Source organism: Anser cygnoides, chromosome 1 (assembly GCF_040182565.1).
Source record: "Anser cygnoides isolate HZ-2024a breed goose chromosome 1, Taihu_goose_T2T_genome, whole genome shotgun sequence".
NCBI lineage: Eukaryota > Metazoa > Chordata > Aves > Anseriformes > Anatidae > Anser > Anser cygnoides.
In genome coordinates, this window is record NC_089873.1 from 180,153,748 (window position 1) to 180,174,608 (window position 20,861).

The window sequence follows — 20,861 nt, forward strand, 5'->3', positions numbered from 1 at the left end:
AAATATTAAAACCATTAAAGAGGGTCTGAGAGCAAATGCCTTTTCTTAAACAATCTGCCGATGAATACATATACAAGATCCAGTGAAGGAGTCAGTGGAGTAATCAGACTGGTAAGAGGATGTTTCCTTTTCATACTTGATTTAGGCATCTCAAATAATTTTATGACATATGATGTTAGAAAATGTAAGACTTTTAACATAGTGTAGTTGCCTGGTTGCTAATGCGGTGCTCCACCATGATCCATCCAACTTAACTCTTCTTCATAGTTTTGCATTATGCCTGTTTTCCTTTACAATACCTCTACCTCCAGCCCTCAATCCTCTCCAAAACTGGTTGTGCATGATGTTAAAAAAAATATATGTAAAACTCGATCTGATCACTATAATCAATTGCTCTTGGGATTTTTTTCAAATTTAAATTTGCTTTGCAATATATTCTGGATAGTGTGAGAAGATCATTTTTGTTGTACATTTTCCATCATCTAATTTAACTTTATTTTGCTCATAGTTTGCTTAATTGTTACACTAATAATTTTTAGAGAGAAAAATTTAAAAACGTGGTTTTATATGTGCATATTTTTGTTTGATTTTTGTGATGTTATGTTAGGAACTGTAAGTACACAAGCCTTTAGCAGTAGTCAGAGATGGTTCACCTTGTTTTTGCAACTTTATATCTGTATATCTGTCCCATAATTTAAATTTTGTCTGAAAAGCTAATGGAGCTATATAATTCTCTTTTTAACTTGCTAGAGGGTTTTTATGCACTGAGATTGCAATTAAGGCATATTAGTCTTAGGTCAAAAAGAGGTGTATCTTTAATAACCATAAATTTTGAAATTATGTAGTATTTGATATTTGTATTATTATGTATTATTTATGTATTATTTGTTTTTCAGTTTAATCTCTTACTTAAATTGAAATGTGCTGCTGAAATGTAATTGAAAACTTTTAGGGATTAAAAAACTTTGTTTTATCAGGAGGTATTACTACTTGCAATAGGCTTTAGAACATTTTAACATAAAAGTTCAGGCATCAGTCTGTTGCCTCTACTTCTTTAGCAGAGGACAGATATACTAAATCCTGGTAGAAAATTAACTGAAAACTAAACTTGAACATCTCCTTCGATGTTTTCTCTTTTCTATAGAAGGAAAACCAACCTATTAAAAACAGACAAGTTCAATGCAAAAATTTCTTCCCATTAGTAGTTAGTACATCTTAATTAAAGTGAAAGTGAGTTTTTCTCCCTCCTGCTTGGTCTCCTGCCTCAGAGACTTTTTCCAATGTAGGGCTGCATTGCTAGTTATCTTCAGTTTTAGCAGTGGAAAAAAGTTAACAAGCAATAAAGCTGTTTGTTACTAAGCAGAGTGATTACTTGGAGAGAGCTCAAGTTAACACTTTCATCAATATTTATATTCTTATATCTCCCATACACCCTAGAAGCCCAGGGACCCACAATATCAGTTGTAATTCGTGGGATTTGTAGATACTTAAAAACTTGAAAAAAATGATTTGTGTTATCTGAAATTGGTAGTCAAAAAATGATTTAAACAGAACTTTGGATGCCTAAAATGTTTGCCATAAATCTGTTCATATATGAATTTTCAACTGCTTTGGAAACTTGAAAACAGTCCTTGGGTGCAAGAGTTTAAGGAATGATCTACTTCTCAGTTGTCTCCTGTATTAGTCTTGTGTCTTTCTTCTATCTTACATTTATACAAGCAACAGATACTTTAACCTAACAAATGATAGGTAGCATCTGCAGAAAAGTCATCCCTATAATATTAACATGACATTTTTTCCTTAGGAAAAGTGCATGTTTAAATTGCTGAAATAATCTATTCAAACAGGCATATTTTTAAAATTCATTTCTGCTCACTGATGATCGGTGATTATTTTGCATATCATTCCTCTGATATGCACGTTTTTTTTTTAAATGTCAGATTGATGTTTGGGTAGAGAAGCTGCTTGTAAATATAGAGAGACATAAAAATGTAAATTCTAGAATGATAGAAAAAACTATTTTTAAAATGCTGCTTTAATGTTTCAATGATTTACTTTGAGGAACAAACACTTCATTTTTAAACATCCTGCTAGATGCAACTTTTACCAAAACTTTCTAGTTTTTTACAGTCCAAAAAGCTAGCCTGTAACTCTTTTTGTGCATCTCCTCATTGCTCTTGTATGCTGACTGTACACATACCTTCTCCTTACAGGACGCAACCATATTTCTATATTGTGAGGGTATGGGAAGGCTGACATATTTCATAAACTTGCCTGAAGTGATCTGGAGCATGAGATTAAAGGCTGAATGTCTCCAATAGAAGGAGCATTTGACTTTCTTGACTTCATTAGACATGTGACTGAAGACTGTACATTTTGAAAAGAGATTTAAATTGCGTTGCTTTAAATAGTCAATCCATCAGCTTATTTGCTCAGCCTGTGTAATATTTCCAGTGAAGAAAAAGTATAAGAAATCAGTGGATCTGTTTTTTGTTGTTGTTGACCAAGTTAACCTGAGATTTCCAACTCTTCAGAAATAATCAATGTGGATATTTTATAGATGCCAGATAAATGCTAATGATTTTTTTCTTAACCATAATTCACATTTATTTAATTTAAGCACCGAAGCTCATATAGAACAGCATAAAGTGCTCCTTTCTTCAGAAAGGTCTGAGTTAGTTCTGCTAATTGTGTGTGTGTATGTTTTTGTGGGTGACCGTGATCTTTTCCTCTTCTTGCTCTTTCCGTATTTTCCATTAACCCTAAAATGTGTGAATTAACATAGGTCCTTCCTTCTGAAACTGTAAATGCCTAAGATAGAACAACAGCTCACAGCTGTTGTTGGCAATCTGCTGAGACCTGACTGCTAAGATATATAAGTACTATTTCAGCAGCTTGAGTCCCAATCTTAAAACACTTTAATAAAGAAGCAGAATGTGAGAAATAAGTGCTTTGAGCCCGCTGTTCCCTATTTAGATTATGGAGTATATTCCTTATTTCTTTCCAAAGGGGGGAACCAGCTGGGCAAGTTAGAAGAAAAGATGAGTGGACATATTGATATAATAATGTATACATGCAAAAATCCCAGGAGTATGTAAAACTACAGTGGATAGTAATAGATAGAGCCTAGGTCTTTATTCAGCCCCTTTTGTAGTGACTCTTATGCCTGCACTGGGTGCATAACCAAACCTCTTTTGCAATTCATATGTGGACAGAATTCTGCAAAAACAAGTCATCCACTTGGATTCTTGCATTCAGGATTGACTTTCATCTGCTTTGATCAAAGTAAATCCCTAAGTTTACCTGTAACCAAAACCCTGGATCCAAACATGACATTTATAATTAGCTTTTGTGTTCATTACTGCTTTTTTGTTTTGTTTTGTTTTGTTTTGTTTTGTTTTTTCAACTAAGATAGTGTTTTTCAGGCAGAAAATCCAGCAGAAATTTGGTTAAGAATAAGTCTCCAGTAGTAGAAAATATATATTGGAGTTGTAACACAGAGAAAATTGGCAAAGAAGTGCACAGAAAAATGAGACGTGTATAGGTTATGCTATTTAGTAACAGGGAAAAAAGGCAACATAGAAATGAGTCTAGAACAGAATAGAGAGGAAAAATGACAGGCAGGTAATATTCATCTTACCTAATATTGAGCAGGTCATTTCCACTTTATAACCAGTGGAGAGAAGAGAACACTCTTAGGCTGATGTGTGACCTGTTTTTGGTGCCTGCTTTAGGATAAAGTGCATCAAATGGTAAAAAAGCCTTTTTTCCCACTGTCTGCACAGGTGGGCTAGGAACTGGCTGAGATGAAACCCCCAGTGGTGTCTCCTACCTGCGTCAGCCTGCAAGGATAACAAAAGGGTATCAAAAAAAATGCTTCACTTACACAGGGTTTTTGTTGCATTGCTAAAGCCAAGCGTGTAGTATAATCACAGATAGGGCTCTGAATTACGAAGGAAACAGCCTAATGACTCACAAAATGAAACTCATTACAGGGAAAAGTCTTCTAGCCTCCAACAATAGGGAGAAACCTAATGAAGTGATGACAGAGGGTGAAATAACATTTTCCAACTTCATCTTTTTCACAGAGCTCATTCCATCCGTCCAAAAGAGGATCCAGCTGTACTCTTCCATGTGTTTACTAAGCCCATGCTGAAAGCACAGTTAAACTTCGAGCAGTTTTTTTTTTTTTCTTGTGTGTGTTACGCTAGAGAAAGAGTCTGCGCCTTTTCCATGACTGAATAATCCACTGACTAATTTATTCTCGTGCTCGATTTGAAGGATAGCAGGTGGTTTCCTCTTGCATAGCATTCAGTTCTGCCGGGGCAGATTTACAAGGGGGACAAAGAACATGCAAGTCCTCTCTTTTGCCCCTATTAGTGCATATATATCTGGGCACCACGTAGGAGAAGAGATATAGCAGTCCTCCACACCCACGTTGTATCTGCATCCCCGTGTCACCTCTGCACTTCCTATTACATCCCAGATTGGATTTTAGTGACAACTGAGAGCTTGATTGTGATTTTCAAAGACATTAATGGTCCAAGACATAGCTGTGACAGAGACTGCCTTCTGTCTGTACTTAGAAAAATAATTTCATTCCTGTAGCTAATCAGACAGTGGGGGAAATGTATTCAAATTTCAAGCAGGACTTCATAGGCTAAGGATGTGCATTTTGTCCTGGTCCCAAGAGAATACTGGATGTGTGGAGGAATGCAGATGTACTTTCCCTTTTCAGTCATTAACAATACAGTGCTGGATGTTTTAGGACAATCTAATGGTGTATTGATGTTTCAGGGCAATTAATCTCCTGCAATTAAGAACCAAATCAGACCTGTTGAATGCATTTCAATAATGAATGTTTTGAAGGAATACTCCTCTGTGTGGATGCTACAATGCTAAAAGGATGATTTGGCAAGATCAGTGAAAACCAAACCATTCACTCAACTTTGAAAAAATTAGTCATAATCCTGTATAGTCTATATTTTTAAACTTTTAAAACATTCCTGATGTTGTTCTATTGAAAAAGAGGGGCTGCTTTTTCACTGGGTCTAATATTTTGAGCCCCAGAACAAGGAGATTTCAGTGTTGTAAGTTACAGAGAGTGTGGGGACTTTTTTTTTTTTTTTCCCCCACAGTTGTTTGAAGCTGCATTGTAGGATATTTTCCACAGAAACCTCCATGAAGATTTCTTTATACAGCTTACTTTGTAGTTCAACACTTAAGATTGAAATTGTGATGGTTTTCTCTGACAAGGGCTGTGATTTTGGTAGCTACCATTGCAGAGGATCTTTCTTCTCTCCAGCTCTGAGCTGGTTCCCTCTTGTTACCATGCCATATCATTGGGAAAAAGGACGTATGAAAAACATGATACAGCCTCAGGCAACATTATTTTGATTGCACATAGTTTGTAGACCAGGAAGAGTGTGGGATGGAAAAGGAAGAAATGAGGTCAACTTTGCCCAGATGTGGAAGTATCATATCTCTGAGGTGAATGTGAGATTTGTGCATTTATCTGGTCTCTGGCTACTGCTGCTGACTGATGAACTACACTTCTAATTATTTTTTCAAGGGCACCAAGAGTCTGCGGTTGACGTCCTTTTATTCCAGGTTAGGTTGTCTAACACTTTTCATTATAAAAGCTTTTTGTACTCTATTATTTTTTTAAAGAACATTCTATTAACTCTATTATTTACTGCAGGTCTTTGGAATTCTGCAGAGATAACTACAAAGCCAAAAAAGTGCTTTTTCTTTGTTGCCTGAAATCCTATAGTGTTATTTTAGCTCAGTTACAAAAGATTGAAAACAGATACTCTTTTTTTCTCTTGTTGCTTTTGTTGCCTGCAGAATTTTGGCAGCTTGTCAAAATAATGCCTGAGCACAAATATTCTTATCAAAATCTGGTCCCACACTGCTGTCAGCAGCACACAGTGCACTACTGGGAAGGAGGGAGGGAGTAGTAACACTGGGGAAGAAGAAACTGCAAGAGGGACAGGTTTTTATTTCATAAGAAATGGCAAACAGAAGATGAACAGTGCTCCAGGCATTCAGCAAGGGTAGGAGGTAGTTACTGAGGCTGTAGTCTGTAGGTCCCATGTCTCACCTCATAGATCATCATGTGTGTGGAGAATGAAGCTGAAGAGTACGAGGACAGGTGGGCAGTTCTTAGGAGATAGATGAATGATATACAGCAGACACTGTGTATAAGCCTTGCTTCTTCTTTGCTTTTAAAGGATTACTTAAAGCCATTTTGGGTTGTATAGCCACTAAAATTGTAAGTCATCTGGCTTTGGATGCTATTTATGGCAGAACTGGGTTCTTATCACTTCTCCTGAAGTCCATAAGAACATTAAATGCTAAGTACATTTGTGATCCACAGGAATGAGCGATCTGCGAAGTGACTGGTGACAAGTTCTGAAGTTCTGCCCTCAGCTCTATCAGTGATTCACTGTCTGTATTTATAAAAGGAGAAAAGTATCATATTCTGATCCACAGGGTAGATAAGAAGATAATGTGGACTGATACTTGAATGGCATGATGGTGAGAAGTGTCTTACTGAAAGGAAATTAATAATTCTGAACCCAACATAAAGACTGGATGGCATGGCATATCCAGATGGTCAGGATAAAAATGAATACACCATTTTCTTGCTATTTGAGCACCTTATGTCCTACTCACTGACTTGAGTGAGGCTCCAGTGAGAAAAAATAGTGTCATTTTGTACTTACAGGGCTGAAAAAAAAATAAATGCTTTACAGATCTAGATCATGATTGCTGAGCCAAACTAATCTGATTTTAGTTAGCTTGTGACTGTTTGACTTGGTCACTTAAAAAGTTTTTGATAAAAGTAATCTGATTGTATTTTTGAAATAAAGACAGAGCCAGTATAAATATTTGTTTCTTTGTTCGTTTTTTTCCCTGTGATTGTAAAATGCTTCTGCTGCTCCAAATAGTAACATTTGTGTTGATAATGATGATTGCCTAATTAGGGTTTTTAATTTCCTGCATGAAAAATGGGAGTGGTTTTTTATTTTGCTTGTTGTTGTTTTGTGTAAATAGCAAAGTGTTATGGAGTATAATTAGATATCTTATTCCAGGCAGCATCTTTGCTGTTTGGTTTTCTATAGCCTGTCCAGAAGTGGAAATTTTGCAGTTTGCAAGGGGATCATATGAGTCTTTCTCTCAGGCTTCTTCCAACTAAAACTGTTTACCAAGAAATTCTAGTAATAATTTTAGTAGGAAATTTTTCTATTTATAGTTCAGCTCTCTGTACTCCCGTGTTTTTTGTTGTTATGTTCCTAGAGAGCTGTAGGAATGAAAGAAAGTACATCTACCAAAGTATTCCTTATACAAGCTGCTTAACATACTATGTACAATATGGTGAATGTTTAAACAGGCTTATCATCTCCTATTTATTTTGAGAACATGATATTACCTGTCATTACCTGAGGTAAGAACACAACAGGAAAAAGCACTATTTATTCCTTGCTTGGAATTTTGGTAGGAATGAAGAGCTTTTGGTCACAAAATCCTGACATAGTTGCTCCCAGTTTTGTGGAGAATGTGACTGGTGTCGTTAGTTTAGCAATAGTATTTAGAATTAGAATAGTTAGTTCGGTATTAGTAATTAACTGGTTTAGTATTAGTATTAGAATACAGAGACATTGTCTGAGCAGCCAGGAATCAAGTTAGGAAAGCTAAAGCCCAGACATAATTGAATCTGGCCAGGGACATCAAGGGCAACAAGAAGAGCTTCTGCAAGTACCTCAAAGAAAAAAAGAAGACTATGGAAAATGTGGACCCTCTCCTGAAGGAAACAGGGGACCTGGTTACCCAAGACAGTGGAAAGGCCAAGGTACTGAATCCCTTTTTTGCCTCAGCCTTTACCAGCAAGACTGGCCTTCAGGAATCGCAGGTCCCAGAGGCCTGGCTGAAAGGCTGGGGCAAGGAAGATGTGCCTTTGGTGGAAGAGGATCAGGTCAGGGAATACCTGAGCAAATTGGACATTCCTAAGTCCATGTGTCCTGGTAGGGTGCACCCACAAGTGCTGAGGGAGCTAGCAGATGTGCTTGAACACTAGAGGAAACCAATTGTCACTCCTATCTGCTAAAAGGGCGAGAAGGAAGACCTGGGGAACTACAGGTTGGTCAGCCTCAGCTTGATCCCTGGGAAGATGACAGAACAGTTAATCCTGGAAACCCGTTCCAGGCACATGCAGGTGGAGAAAATCATCAGGAGTAGTCAGCATGGATTCACCAAGAGGAAGTCATGCCTGACCAACCTGATAAGCTTCTATTATGAAATCATCAGCCTGATGGATGAAGGGGAAGCAGTGACTATTGTCTTCCTGGACTTCCATAAGGCCTTTGACCCCATGAAATCCTCATAGAGAAGGTGTTGAAGTATAGGCTGGGTGAGCAGACAGTGAGGTGGACTGAAGACTGGCTGAATGGCCAGTGTAGTGGTCAGTGGTGCAACATCTGACTGGAGGCCAGTTATGAGCAGATTCCCCCAGGGGTCACTACTGGGTCCAGTCCTGTTTAACATCTGATAAGACAAGAGGAAATGGCCTCAAATTGCCCCAGGGGAGGTTTAGGTTGGGTATTAGGGGAAATTTATTTACTGAAATGGTTGTGCAGTGTTGGAAATAGGCTGCCCAGGGAAGTGGTTGAGTCACCATCCCCAGAGGTCTTCAAGAAACATGTATATGTAGAACTTAGTAGCATGGTTTAGTGGTGGAGTTGTCAGTACTAGTTTAAAGGTTGGACTAGATGATTTTAGAGGTCTTTTCCAACCTAAATGATTCTATGATCTTTATTAGCAACCTGACTGATCGGGTAGAGTGCACCCTCAGTAGATTTGTGGATCACACAAAACATGAGGGAGTGGCTGACTTTCCACAGGGCCATGCTGCCCTACAGAGGGATCTTGTCAGGCCAGAGAAGTGGGCTGACAAAAATCTCATGAAGACCAACAAGGAGAAATACAGAGCCCTGCAACTGGGGAGGAACAAGCCCAGGCACCAGGACAGACTGGGGGAGGGGGACAGACACCCAGCTGGAAAGCAGCTCTGCAGAAAAGGGCCCAGGAGTCCTGGTAGACACCAAGTTGAACAGGAGTCAGCAACATACCCTTGACCCTAGGGAGGCTGATGGTGTTCTGGGTTGCATTAGACAAAGCATCACCAGCAGGTCAACAGAGGTGGTCCTTCCCCTCTGCTCAGCAGTGGTGAGGCCACACCTGAAGTACTGTGTCCAGTTCTGGGTTCCCCAGTATAAGAGAGACCAGAACATACCAGAGAGAGTCCAACAAGGGCACTCAAGATGATCGTTGGACTGGAGCACCTCTCCGGTGAGGAGAGGCTGGGATATCTGGGACTGCTCAGCCTGGAGAAGAGGATGCTCAAGGGGCAACTTATCAGTGTGTATAAATACCTGAAGGGAGGGTGCAAATAGGACGAATAATAGGACAGGCTCTTTTCAGTTGTGTTCAGTGCTGGGACAAGAAGCAATGGGCACAAACTGGCACATAGGAGTCTCCCCTGAGCATCAGGAAGCACTTCTGTGCTGTGCAGGCAGCTGAGCTTTGGCCCAGGCTGCCCATAGAGGTTGTGGATTCTCCCTCCTTGGAGATCTTCAAAAGCCGTGTGGACATGGTCCTGGTCCCACTGAGAAGGAATGTTCTCCCAGTCAGTGAAACTGTATATGGATGTCCAAACCTGTTTGACTGCTAAACCACCATTTATTGTTTCATGAGACTAAATTAGTATATAAATAGTTCAGTAACTTAGTAGATAATAGGGACAACAAGAATGTTCCAAGAACCTGAAGATGCCATGGGAGAAGAATTTTGTCTTTAGGTCTCTTGATTTCCTTGGTGATTTTTTTTTTTTTTTAGTGTTATTGAGAGGACCAAAGACTTTTGATCTGATTTAAAATCTGATTTGATTCTTTAGATATGCCCTTGTCTATGGCACCTTAACTGAACATTTGAAGAGTTCCTCATTGTAAGAGGAACTGAGAGAGCAATTAATGTCTTTCTCTTTAACGGTTTTCTTCTGATGATTTCCCATCTGTGCAGCCTCCAAACTCTTTTGGTTTTCTTGGCTGAGTTAGAACTTTCTTTCAATGGAAATTGGGCACTGAATGGCAGCTGGCAAACTGCTACGTGTGGATGTGGTGAAGGAAAAAGGAAATAATAAATGAATTATAAAAGTTTTGAGTCTTTCAGTTTGGTAACCAAGAGAGCTGGTTCTTTGGGATGGAACTTTTGATAACATAAATGCAGAGCCAGAGAAAAGAAGTATATTAATGAAATATATCTTGGATAAGGGTGATGTCCTACAGCTTGTTCTTATTCAATAATATTCTACATTTTCATTATTTCCTTAAACACCTGACCTGTTGAATAGAAGTCTGCATCAGAAAATTAAACTAATTATAATCTACTCTGTGGACTTTATTCAAATTCCTAAGCTCTTAAAACAAAAAAAAGTGTTTTTATGACCAAACTGATCTGGAAGACCTGTTCGATGAGAACACATTTTTTTTCTTTGCGGTACTTTAATTTTTCCAGTGTACAGACTTCAGACTACTGTTGATAGAACTTACATACATTAAATTACATATACATGATAGATATACATAAACTTTTAGCCAATAACATAAAGCAAAACTTTTAAAAGATATATTCTGTTTTAACAAAATTGCTAGACCAGACATAACATGCACTAGTTTTGGCAATCTCCTCCTTAAGTAACTACTAAAGGTATCATTCTTTGTAAAATCAGCTGTCTGGTGGCTTGGGTTATCAACTATAAATAGTAGAGGACACTGAAGAAAACAGTTTAAATCACAGATGATGTACCACTTATTTTTTTGATGTAATATATTAAGTCTCTGTTTTTTAACAATCAACTGTGCATAGCAAGTAAATAGGATCATGCCATCTCTTCAGTCCCTTCTTTTCGTGCTTAACTGAAGTGCTTAAATTCATTTGCAAACTCTACAGGAACAGATTATACTTTGTGTTCTCAGGCCAACCTGTAGAACGATAGCCTATAGTGTATTTTGATTATGCTTACTATTGACATTGCAATGTTTAATTGAAAAATCTATTCAGATATCCACTCATACTTGCTATTATGAGAGTATATCTTTCCATTATGGCCTTCAAACTCATGAAGTTTGTAAATAACCCACATTGCCTTTTTAATGTCATGTTTCTATTTTCATTTTCCCTAAATAAAGTTGCCCAGTCACTTTTACTACCACCCAAGACTAATCTCTTATCTTTCAATGAGAACATCATGAGGAATTGTCAAAATTCTTGCTGATGTAAAGATATAGAAAATGTTACTTTTGCTATCTCCACAGGTTTGTTATGTTATCATATGAGAAAATGACTGTGATTTAACATATTTTTCAACATTTTCCTAGGAAAATACTTCAGTCATTATTTTTTGTCTCTTCTTTTAATCTCTCTCTCTCTTTTCTTTTAAAGACAAAGACAGTGTTTTTCTCTTAGATTTTTCTGAGCTGTACTTCCCCAAGTCCCTGACTTCTCAAAGGTTATTGGCGATGTTCTAACATTACTTCTGTCAGATGCAAACAAACTTTGAGAACTGATGTCTCTTGCCAGTCATTTCTGGGAAGGTGAAAGAAGGTGCTTGGAGTCCCTACTTGTGCAACTGCTGCTTGACAGCATTCATTCTCCCTCCTCCCCCTTCTCCAGCAAGAGAAATCTCAATCTCCCTGGAGCAAAATAAGATCTACAGATTTTTTTTTCCTTTATTGCACTATATTCATCATGTATTAATTTTGTTTTAATGACTTGCTGCAGATGAAAAAAAAAAAAAAAGATACAGTGGAAAAGCTTTCCATTTGAGGCAGTCTCCATTAGGATCAGATTAAACGATGAAATGATTGTTGTTTAATGGTCAAACAATTTCAGGAATAAATGTCATGTTGCAAAAAATAACCTCTTCAGTGTCCTTTGGTTATCTTAAGGTTATAAGCTCATTTGCCTATGTCTCTGTAGTCTGGAAATCAGTGTCAGTAGAGATAGCAAGTATGGGCCATAATTACTGGTTCGTGGCAGGATGTTGAGTGTGAAATAACTGCGTGTCATTGAAGAGGTTAGATTAACTGTTAGAGCTGACAAGATACAATTGCTTATGAACCACTTTCTTTAACAATGAAAATTGTGTTGCTCAAGGCTATTTCTTTTTAGCATAGTATCTGTGTCCGGCTGTAGAATTGGTTTTAATTAGAGGTTGAAACAGCCAAAAAGTAAGTGCCCACTTATTTTTAACTAGGATAAATATCACTAAAATAGATTTTCCTCAGAAGTATATGAAAAAGGGTAGTGGCAGACAAGTATTGGAAAATGGAGATACTGGTAGCTAACTGAGTTGGAAACAAATGGCTTCAAGCCCATAGTATATATATGGAGTGCCTCTCTTGTAATGGATTTCACCTTGATAGTGCTGAACACTGAAAAACACCGTTTTACCTGAATTTCTTGGTAGTGTCAGTGTGTAGACTCTAAATAGACCTTTCCAATTGTCTGGTCTTGAGTAGCAAGAGAGGGTTGTTGGTAGTGTGAATCTGACACATATTGTCAGAGCTCACTTACTAGGTACAGGTTTGGGGAGGAAGGTTTTATATATCAGGGTTGCTGCGGGATGCTAACAAAGTTCTGACATTATGAAATGGTGACAAATGACGTGTACAAAGAGGCCCTTGTTAATATCAAATATTGTTCTGGACTAGACTTTAGAAATAACCAGTGCCTCTTTTCTTCTGGATTATTATTTTTCCTTTTTTCTGGGTCAATACTAAATTTGCTGCACCTCAGAAGGGCATAAGTTCTTCAGAGAGAGCAGTCACTCTTACAGCCCACTATGGGCATGCAGAGCCTGCTGAGGGTATTTTTTTTTAATTTTTATTTTTATTTTTGTTGGCTGCCATGTATTACTGCCTTGTTCTCAAAATAACTCATCCCTGGAAGAAAGTAAAAGTCCTTCCCATAGTGAGGGTGGTGGCTAGACAGTGGCTTAACACAGAGCTGACCCACATCAAGCTGTGTGAATTATTCTGGAGGGTTGTGTGTCGTTCTTAGATACAGAATGACTGTGTTTGGTCTGCAACACAAAAACTTCCTATTTCATGTTCAGCACTAATATGGTGGGTCACCAAATATTGAGGTGTTTTGTATGATATTCTGGAGCATGTAGGAAGGGTAGTCACATGCAGTCCACCTCTGTACTCCAAATAATGCAAATAATCTTGTGTTTTGTTAAAAATACAGGAAGAGATTTTGATAAAAATGTGGGAAGTTTTCATAAAAAAAGGTAGTTTGTTAAAAAAAAAAGTTTTGATAAAAATATGGGAAGAAAACTTGTCACTCCTTGAGAGGAATTGATTGCTTTTTATAGGACTCTACACATTGTTCGGGTAACTGTAAACAGCCTTATATGCTGCTTCGTATTAACGTTTCTTTCTGTAGACTCAGTCTATGTTGTTGGAATGTAGCTCAATTTTCTACTGTATTTTGAAGAAAATTTTTCAAGGCTTTTAAGAGAAAACGTCAAATTTGGGCTCATCTCTTCCTCCATCAGTCTTTGAAATGATAGGTGAATCCAGTAAAACCTTACAAACATTTTGCTTGGGGAACTTCAGAATGTGTTTTCAGGTCTGTAAGACTGCTTGGCCTGATTTTTGCCTTTTTCCCTTCTCCCTTTGCTCTCTTTCTTCATACATAGAACTGCATTAGCTCAGCATCCATTGGCAGCCCCCAGGGCAATATGTCCTGTGGAAGTTGGGCAGGGCTTCAACCAGAGTCACAGAATGGTTGAGGTTAGAAGAGACCTCTGGAGGTCATCTGGATCAACCCCCCCTGCTCAAGCAGGGACGCCCAGAGCAGGGTGCCCACAACCATGTCCACGTGGCTTTTGAAGATCTTCCAGGAGGGAGACTCTGCAACCTCTCTGGGCAACCTATTCAAGTGCTCCGTCACCCGCACAGTGAAGTACTTCCTGATGTTCACAAGCAATGTCTTGCATTCCTGTTTGTGTCCACTGCCTCTTGTCCTGGTACTGCGCACCACTGAAAAGAGCCTGGTTCCATCTTCGTCTTCTTTGCACCCTCCCTTATGTATTTATAGACCTTGGTGAGATCCTCCTTGACCTTCCTCTTCTCCAGGCTGAGCAGTCCCAGATATCCCAGCCTCTCCTCACCCGAGAGGTACTCCAGTCATCTCAATTGCTGTTGTTGGACTCTCTCTGGTATGTTCTGGTCTCATACTGGGGAACCCAGAACTGGACACAGTACTTCAGGTGTGGCCTCACCACTGCTGAGCAGAGGGGAAGGACCACCTCTGTTGACCTGCTGGTGATGCTTTACCTAATGTGGCTCAGAATACCATTAGCCTCCCTAGGGTCAAGGGCACGTTGCTGGCTCCTGTTCAACTTGGTGTCTACCAGGACTCCTGGGCCCTTTTCTGCAGAGCTGCTTTCCAGCTGGGTTGCCCCCAGCCTGTCCTGGTGCCTGGGCTTGTTCCGCCCCAGTTGCAGGGCTCTGTATTTCTCCTTGTTGGTCGTCATGAGATTTTTGTCAGCCCACCTCTGCAGACTGTCAACATCCAGCACAGTTTTGATCTGCTAATTCTCTGAATGCTGCACTGTTTGAACACTGTAGGAGTATTTTGGTCTAAGTTAATTCAACACATCAAACAAATCCAATCCCTAATATACTCTAATTTTTCAGTATACCTCCATTAAAACCAAATATGACTCCCAGATTGTTTTTCTTTTGTGCTTAAAAAGAAGAAGAAGAGGACTGATATCCTTTAAACTAGTATGTATCAGCAACATCCAAAATAGGGGTTACCCTGTTTAGATGAAACTCCAACTATTAAAAACTCCAATACATGCTCAGGACATCAACGTCACATATGTTGTCTGGTAGAGGAAGGCCCTAGTAAAAAAACAACAGGGCTGACAAATTGCCAGACATTAATTTCCTCAGTGTTGATTTTAAGCAGTCTGCTGCAAGTCCTAAATGAACTTTTGCAATGAGAACCAGAGCAGCAAGTATGCAGCTTTGTTGGTGGATGCTGCTTCGGAGTTTTTCTACTAGCAGTGGCTTGATCATCGTAAAAATATGAGAAGACTTTCACAGATATAAGAAACAGTTTTGTCTGAATATGCCTTGTAAATCCGGAAGCAGGCTATCTGCTAGTGCTCTGAGGAAGGCAAGGAGCATAAACCTGTTCACCTTCAAAATTCTTGTTTACTTCCTGTGTTCTTCTGATGAATAGTTGACCAGGTTGAAGTGGGTAGGTGGAAACTCAGGGGAATTCCATACCGGGGAAGTCTGTGCTGCTCAGAGTACTTTTCTTTGCTGCTCACAAGGTGGAGTCCCATACAGGCATTTTTGCTGATGGTACTGGCACCATTGGCATGTCTTTTTTATGAACATCATTGTGAAAATTTTTGAATGACTTAGCTTGCTTTTGTAATGACAAAGAAAATTGTGCTTCTGCGGTCTTTTTTGGAAGGACACATGGGTGAAAGAAAGCTGCTGCAGCTATTTTCTGAGTAGCTACAGAGTTAGAATGGAATGTGCATTTGGGAAACCAAAAGGTGAGTTGAGATATCTAATGGCCAGGCTCAAAGGAGAGGAAAAATACCTGCCTTCTCCGGATACCTTTTTTTTTTTTTTTTTTTTTTTGATTTGTTTTGTTTTGTTAAGACTTTTCTGAGAGCAAGGAATCCAGGCATGTGGATGTCTTGGGATAAATGGGTAACATAATGAGCTGTTTAATGAATGTTTTGAGCAGTCAGAGGGACTCTTTCCAAGGACTGCATGTCAGGAAACATCTTGCTTTGTTTGTCTGTGAAGCCTTATTGGCAGCACGGCCCATGCTGGTGTGTGCATTGTGCAAAGCTGAATGCTTTGCATGAGATTAGATCAATATGTTAATACAGTACCTGTTAAGATCCATGGTGGCAGATCTTTCTGTTAAAATATGAGCATTAAAGCAATGTAGGAGGGGATTAAGGGAGGAAAGAGAATCTCTTGTTGTTCACAGCCATTTTACAATACTTAGAAGAGGACTTGACTGAAGAGCATTAAAGGGCATGTCTAGTGTGTTGAAATACTGAAGACTGCAAGAACACATATAAAGTATGTGATAATCATTAACTGCATGGCCTTCTTGTTATCATCCAGCATTGCTGTTCAAACTCCTCCATTTCCAAAATGCGTCTGTGAGAATTTTCAGTTCTTTTGTCTCTTCTCAATTTTGTCTCTCCTGACCTGATTTTTTGTCTTTTCTTTGGGAAACCAACCCTTGAAGGTTTCTCTCCTTACCCAGAGATCACAAGAATTCCTTAGACACATTTGATTCTTCATCAGTGCTTTACCTGCTATTAAGGAATGTCATCGGCTGTAGGGAAAAAAGAGAGTAAGAGACCAATTCAACTTGCACTCACCTGTTTTAGGGTGACACAACTGCTGTCTCACAGAAGATTATCTAACATCATGAGCTGATTGCATTAAAAAAAATGGAATCTGGATCCCGCTGCACTCGTCTGGTGACCTGTAAGAAGTAGGCCAGATGTGTGAGCTTTATGAATGGTCTGCCTCACAGTTTCATCCTTTCATATTGTGTTGTATCATCCAGCATTTTAATTCAGATTCATGGCTTTCATGAATTTATCTCTCTTGTTTTTCTTGGTGATAAGATCCAGGAATTTTATTATTGTTGTTGTCACTGATGGGGAATTTCCCAGAAAATGAACTGTTTGAGCACTGTGATGTTTTTACAGTAAATAGTCTCATAGATACCACAGCCCCAAGAGCTATATTGGAAACTGGAATGTTATCTTCTAACTTGCTGGAGTGTGTTTCTCAAAAGACAGCATTTTTTAGTTAGTGTCTGGGGATACAGGCTTCCAAAAAGTCATAGAGAAGAGCAGGCCTATTGTCTGAGAGTGTAAAGCCTCTATTCAGAGGTCTATACCTTGCTTGTTGGGGGTCTTCAAGTAAAAAAAGTTGAAAACTACTGAGATAGAGCTATGGTTGAGTACTCTGGTCCTACATAATGATCAGAGGTTTATGAACAAAGCAGGACAGAGTGCAGATGGACCTTAAAACACTTCTTCTCAATGGCATGGTGGTTAAGAGGCCATTTTGATACTCAGCTAATAACGGATATAACACATGCATATGAATTCTTTATTCTAAATATTCACTGACTGTGTATTCACTCTTAAGTAGGAAGCTAATGTTGGGTCCATGATGACCTGATATGGTGCAAAAATTCTCTAGATTTTATGGTACTCAGATAAAAAGCCAGAATGTCCATGTTGTCAGAAGAGCATGAGGACTAATAATTGGAAAACTTGGCAGGTAATCAACCATTGCTTTAGGACAATTATACATACTCTGCTGAAGTTGTCAGCAAAGGTATTTCAGTGTCAAAATGCACACAGCTTTAAAATTGATATAATGACATGTCTAAAAAATCAGACATTTTATAGTAAAATTGTAAATTCAGAGCACTGTGTTGCAGGTTAACTCGAGTTATTTTACTTTTAAAGTGTGGATAATTATAACTTAAGCCATAAGTACTACTGGGAACGTCCCTAAGTGAGATACTTGATCTTGATGCTTTGCTCTGATTAAAAGTCAGACCTGAGATTCTGTCTATCTGAGATTCATTCTGTTACCTAGGTTAGAGTACCTGCCTTTGTTATTGTTTTCAATTTCTGACTAAACTAGAGCAACTTTGCAGGTATGAATTTGAACACTCTTGAAACATTCTTTTTAGGATTCCTGCAGCTAAAATCATCCTCTTCATCTAAACAGTTCATATGAAAATTGTCTGCTTTGTGTAAAGATTTTTAAACATACAGAGAGAAAGGTTTTATATTTAAAAATAAACTCTGTATTCTATTCTAGAAAGTCTCCAGTTAGAGCTTTCTCCCTTGTGTAAAGGTAAGCAACTCTCCTGCATTTGTAGGCTAATGAGGTAAATTAAGAGGCTGTTGTCATCTATGCAGGCATTGAACTGGCTCTGGATGCTTCCAGAAAATATAATTATAAAACCACTTTCTTGGAAGATGTATATTAAAAACACTTAATAGGACAACGTACTATTTAACACTGCTATAATGCAGTTAAATTCATCATGCTATACAGTCTTTTCACTTCTCTGGAAATCTTGTATGAATGCTTTTTAAAATAATAGAAGGTTCACTTCTGATCACTCGATAGACTGCAGTGTAATTTGGTATTGCGTAAGAATTATTTGAAACTTCTGCCAATAATGCCTGCCTGTCTAACTTATTCTGGATATTAGAAGGACTCCCATTGATATTGTGTCTGAATGAATCATCAAAATAACTAAATTTTTCTTTTCACTCTTCTATGAATAAGAAAGTATTTTTGCTATTTCCAACTGTGAAATGAAGGTAAAAAAGAAAAGTGAAAAGTTGCCTAGTGCAGCAATCAGGAAGGCTGAGACAGGTGGGAATTGAGTCCCCATCCCCAATTCACAAGTAATGCCTTTGCAGCTCTGTTTTTCCTGGGCTTCTTACAGTGTTTTATAAAACTAATAATCTTTCAACACTGCCTATATTCCAAAAGAACTCTGTACTTGTTAATTTATTTTCAGTTGTGACATGAAACTACACAGGATATAAAATATATTTCTATCCACTGCATCTCTCAGGCTCCTCTCGTGTGAGATGACATTAGCAAAGAGTCACCAAGACATCTAAGCTGACTCTTAACACATTGGCTGATGTGAAAGTTTGTAAGAAGTGTTGTTTTTAGACATAGTATGGTAAATATAACCTAAAAAGAAAAACAAATGTGTGAAATACAGAAAATGTGTTTTTATACTTGGAGTCAGTTTTTGATGCAAAATTTGAAACCTTCATGTAGGTTGTGCAGGCTGGTTTTGAAATTTTTGTTCTCTAAGTCTAAATGTCATAGAATATCAACACTTGACATTCACATGGATTCTTGGATCAGGTCTGATTCTATTGAGGATAAATTTTCCATAAATATATAAGCATTTTATTATATACAGTATAAGTAAAAGCCAAGACTTCATTGTTCTAAACAATGTCACCATGTTTCAGTGCCGATTTTTTTCTGAAAGAAATGTTAATGAAATAAAAATGTAATGGGTAATTGTGTTTACTAATTATTTATGATTGGCATTTCAGTCTTGGTTGTTTACTGTTTAGAAGTAATGTATTTTGGGAAGTAGATATTACTTCACTTCTTAAGAGTTAACACATGTAAATTGCTATTACATATGCGTTGCTGTAGGTCTGTTATCTCTGTTTATTGAAAGAAAGAGTAAAAATAAGAATTCTTCTATAATGCAATTATTTTCACATATATTAATTTGTCTAAAGTATAAACTTCCTTTTTATTCAGTGCTTGCAGACTACAAATATTTTAATGAACACAAACTGAAGACCAGTAAGTTGCCAAAGAAAACGTTCGTATTGTTGGCTGAAACAGTCCTTATCCCAAAGTATAGAAAGATGTATGATTTTAGTCTCATGCATTGTTTTTCATAACACAATATCATTCTGCCTTTAGGTGGCAAGAAAGTGAAACATGCCAAACTGTCTTGTGGGCTGATCTAAAGTGCAGTAGGAACAGATGGGGCAACACATACGGTTAATTCTTCATGTGTGTCTGAGTTAGCATAAAATTCTGGAGTGCTCTGAAATTTACATCTAAGTGGAATATTCATCCTATTTGATTACAAACATTCATGGAGATTTTTCTGCTTGCACAGTTGAGCTGAAAATGAGAAGGGGGAAAATGCGATAGGATGCTGTGATGAAAAGCCATGGAGGTCCTGGGGTGTGAAGGTACTTGCAGGAGATGCTAAACTGTGAGTTCCTGGAGAACTTAATCCTCCCCTCATAGAAAACAAAATAATTTTTGCTGTTGACTTTGAGAGGACCTTGAATCAGATCCATGCATTGCAGGTTGCCACGTCTGCTTCTGGGACTGCTGTATCAATGCTAAAACATAGAAGCTGTGCTCCCTGTTGAGAACTCATGCTGAAAGAAAAGCAATTTGGCAGCTGTATTCAGAAGTACTTCCCTGTATACGTTGTTCATGACAGGGGTATCTGGATGCATAGCACAGGATATCATGTGTTTTTGTTGTGCCTTGAATTTTATCCTCTCAAAGGCCATCACAGTAAATGACTGTAACTTGTGAAAACCTCTATTTGGGATAATCTGCAGCCTAGACAGTAGAGCGTTAATGTCATAGAAGGGTGTTGGTTTTTTTCTGTGATACTTTGTTTTAAACAAATCAAAATTTCAGCAACCAAAGTACACGTAGAGATTAAAATAGTCCTGAAAAGTTGTAAACTGACTTGCTAAAACCAGAGTATTAGTTGGCAAAGGAGTGAAAAATGTAGCAGCTGACATTCAAAAAGAGTTATTTTGGGGTACTGGCAGTTAAGGTAATTGATGTGTTGATAGAGTAAGAACCATAATGACAGGGGATTTGAAAAGGTACAAACGTAAGACTGAGATGCTAACCTAAATATTTACAAGATTTTGTGGTCTAAATAGATCTATGAAACCAGATTTTGATTGTTTCATTCTGGAAATAAAACTGTGCTTCCTTTTGTAGACTCAGTCAAAGTTTGTGGATTGAATAGAGGTCAAGCAGCGTTTTTGGAGGTACTATAGCACTGTCCCACCACTTCTCTGATATGATACAGTCCAAGGTAGAAACCATATTTTGGATAAAAGTTTGCTCTTGTTTTGTTTTAGATATTGTGCTCATTTCACTTACGAGTTGAGT

General features: G+C 38.1%; 1 protein-coding gene across 2 annotated transcripts in view; it reads left to right on the plus strand.

Moving 5' to 3' along the window:
- DGKH (diacylglycerol kinase eta) overlaps positions 1-20,861 on the plus strand; it is a 176,919-nt gene that overhangs the window by 36,023 nt on the left and 120,035 nt on the right. The gene's annotated exons all lie outside the window — the stretch shown is intronic.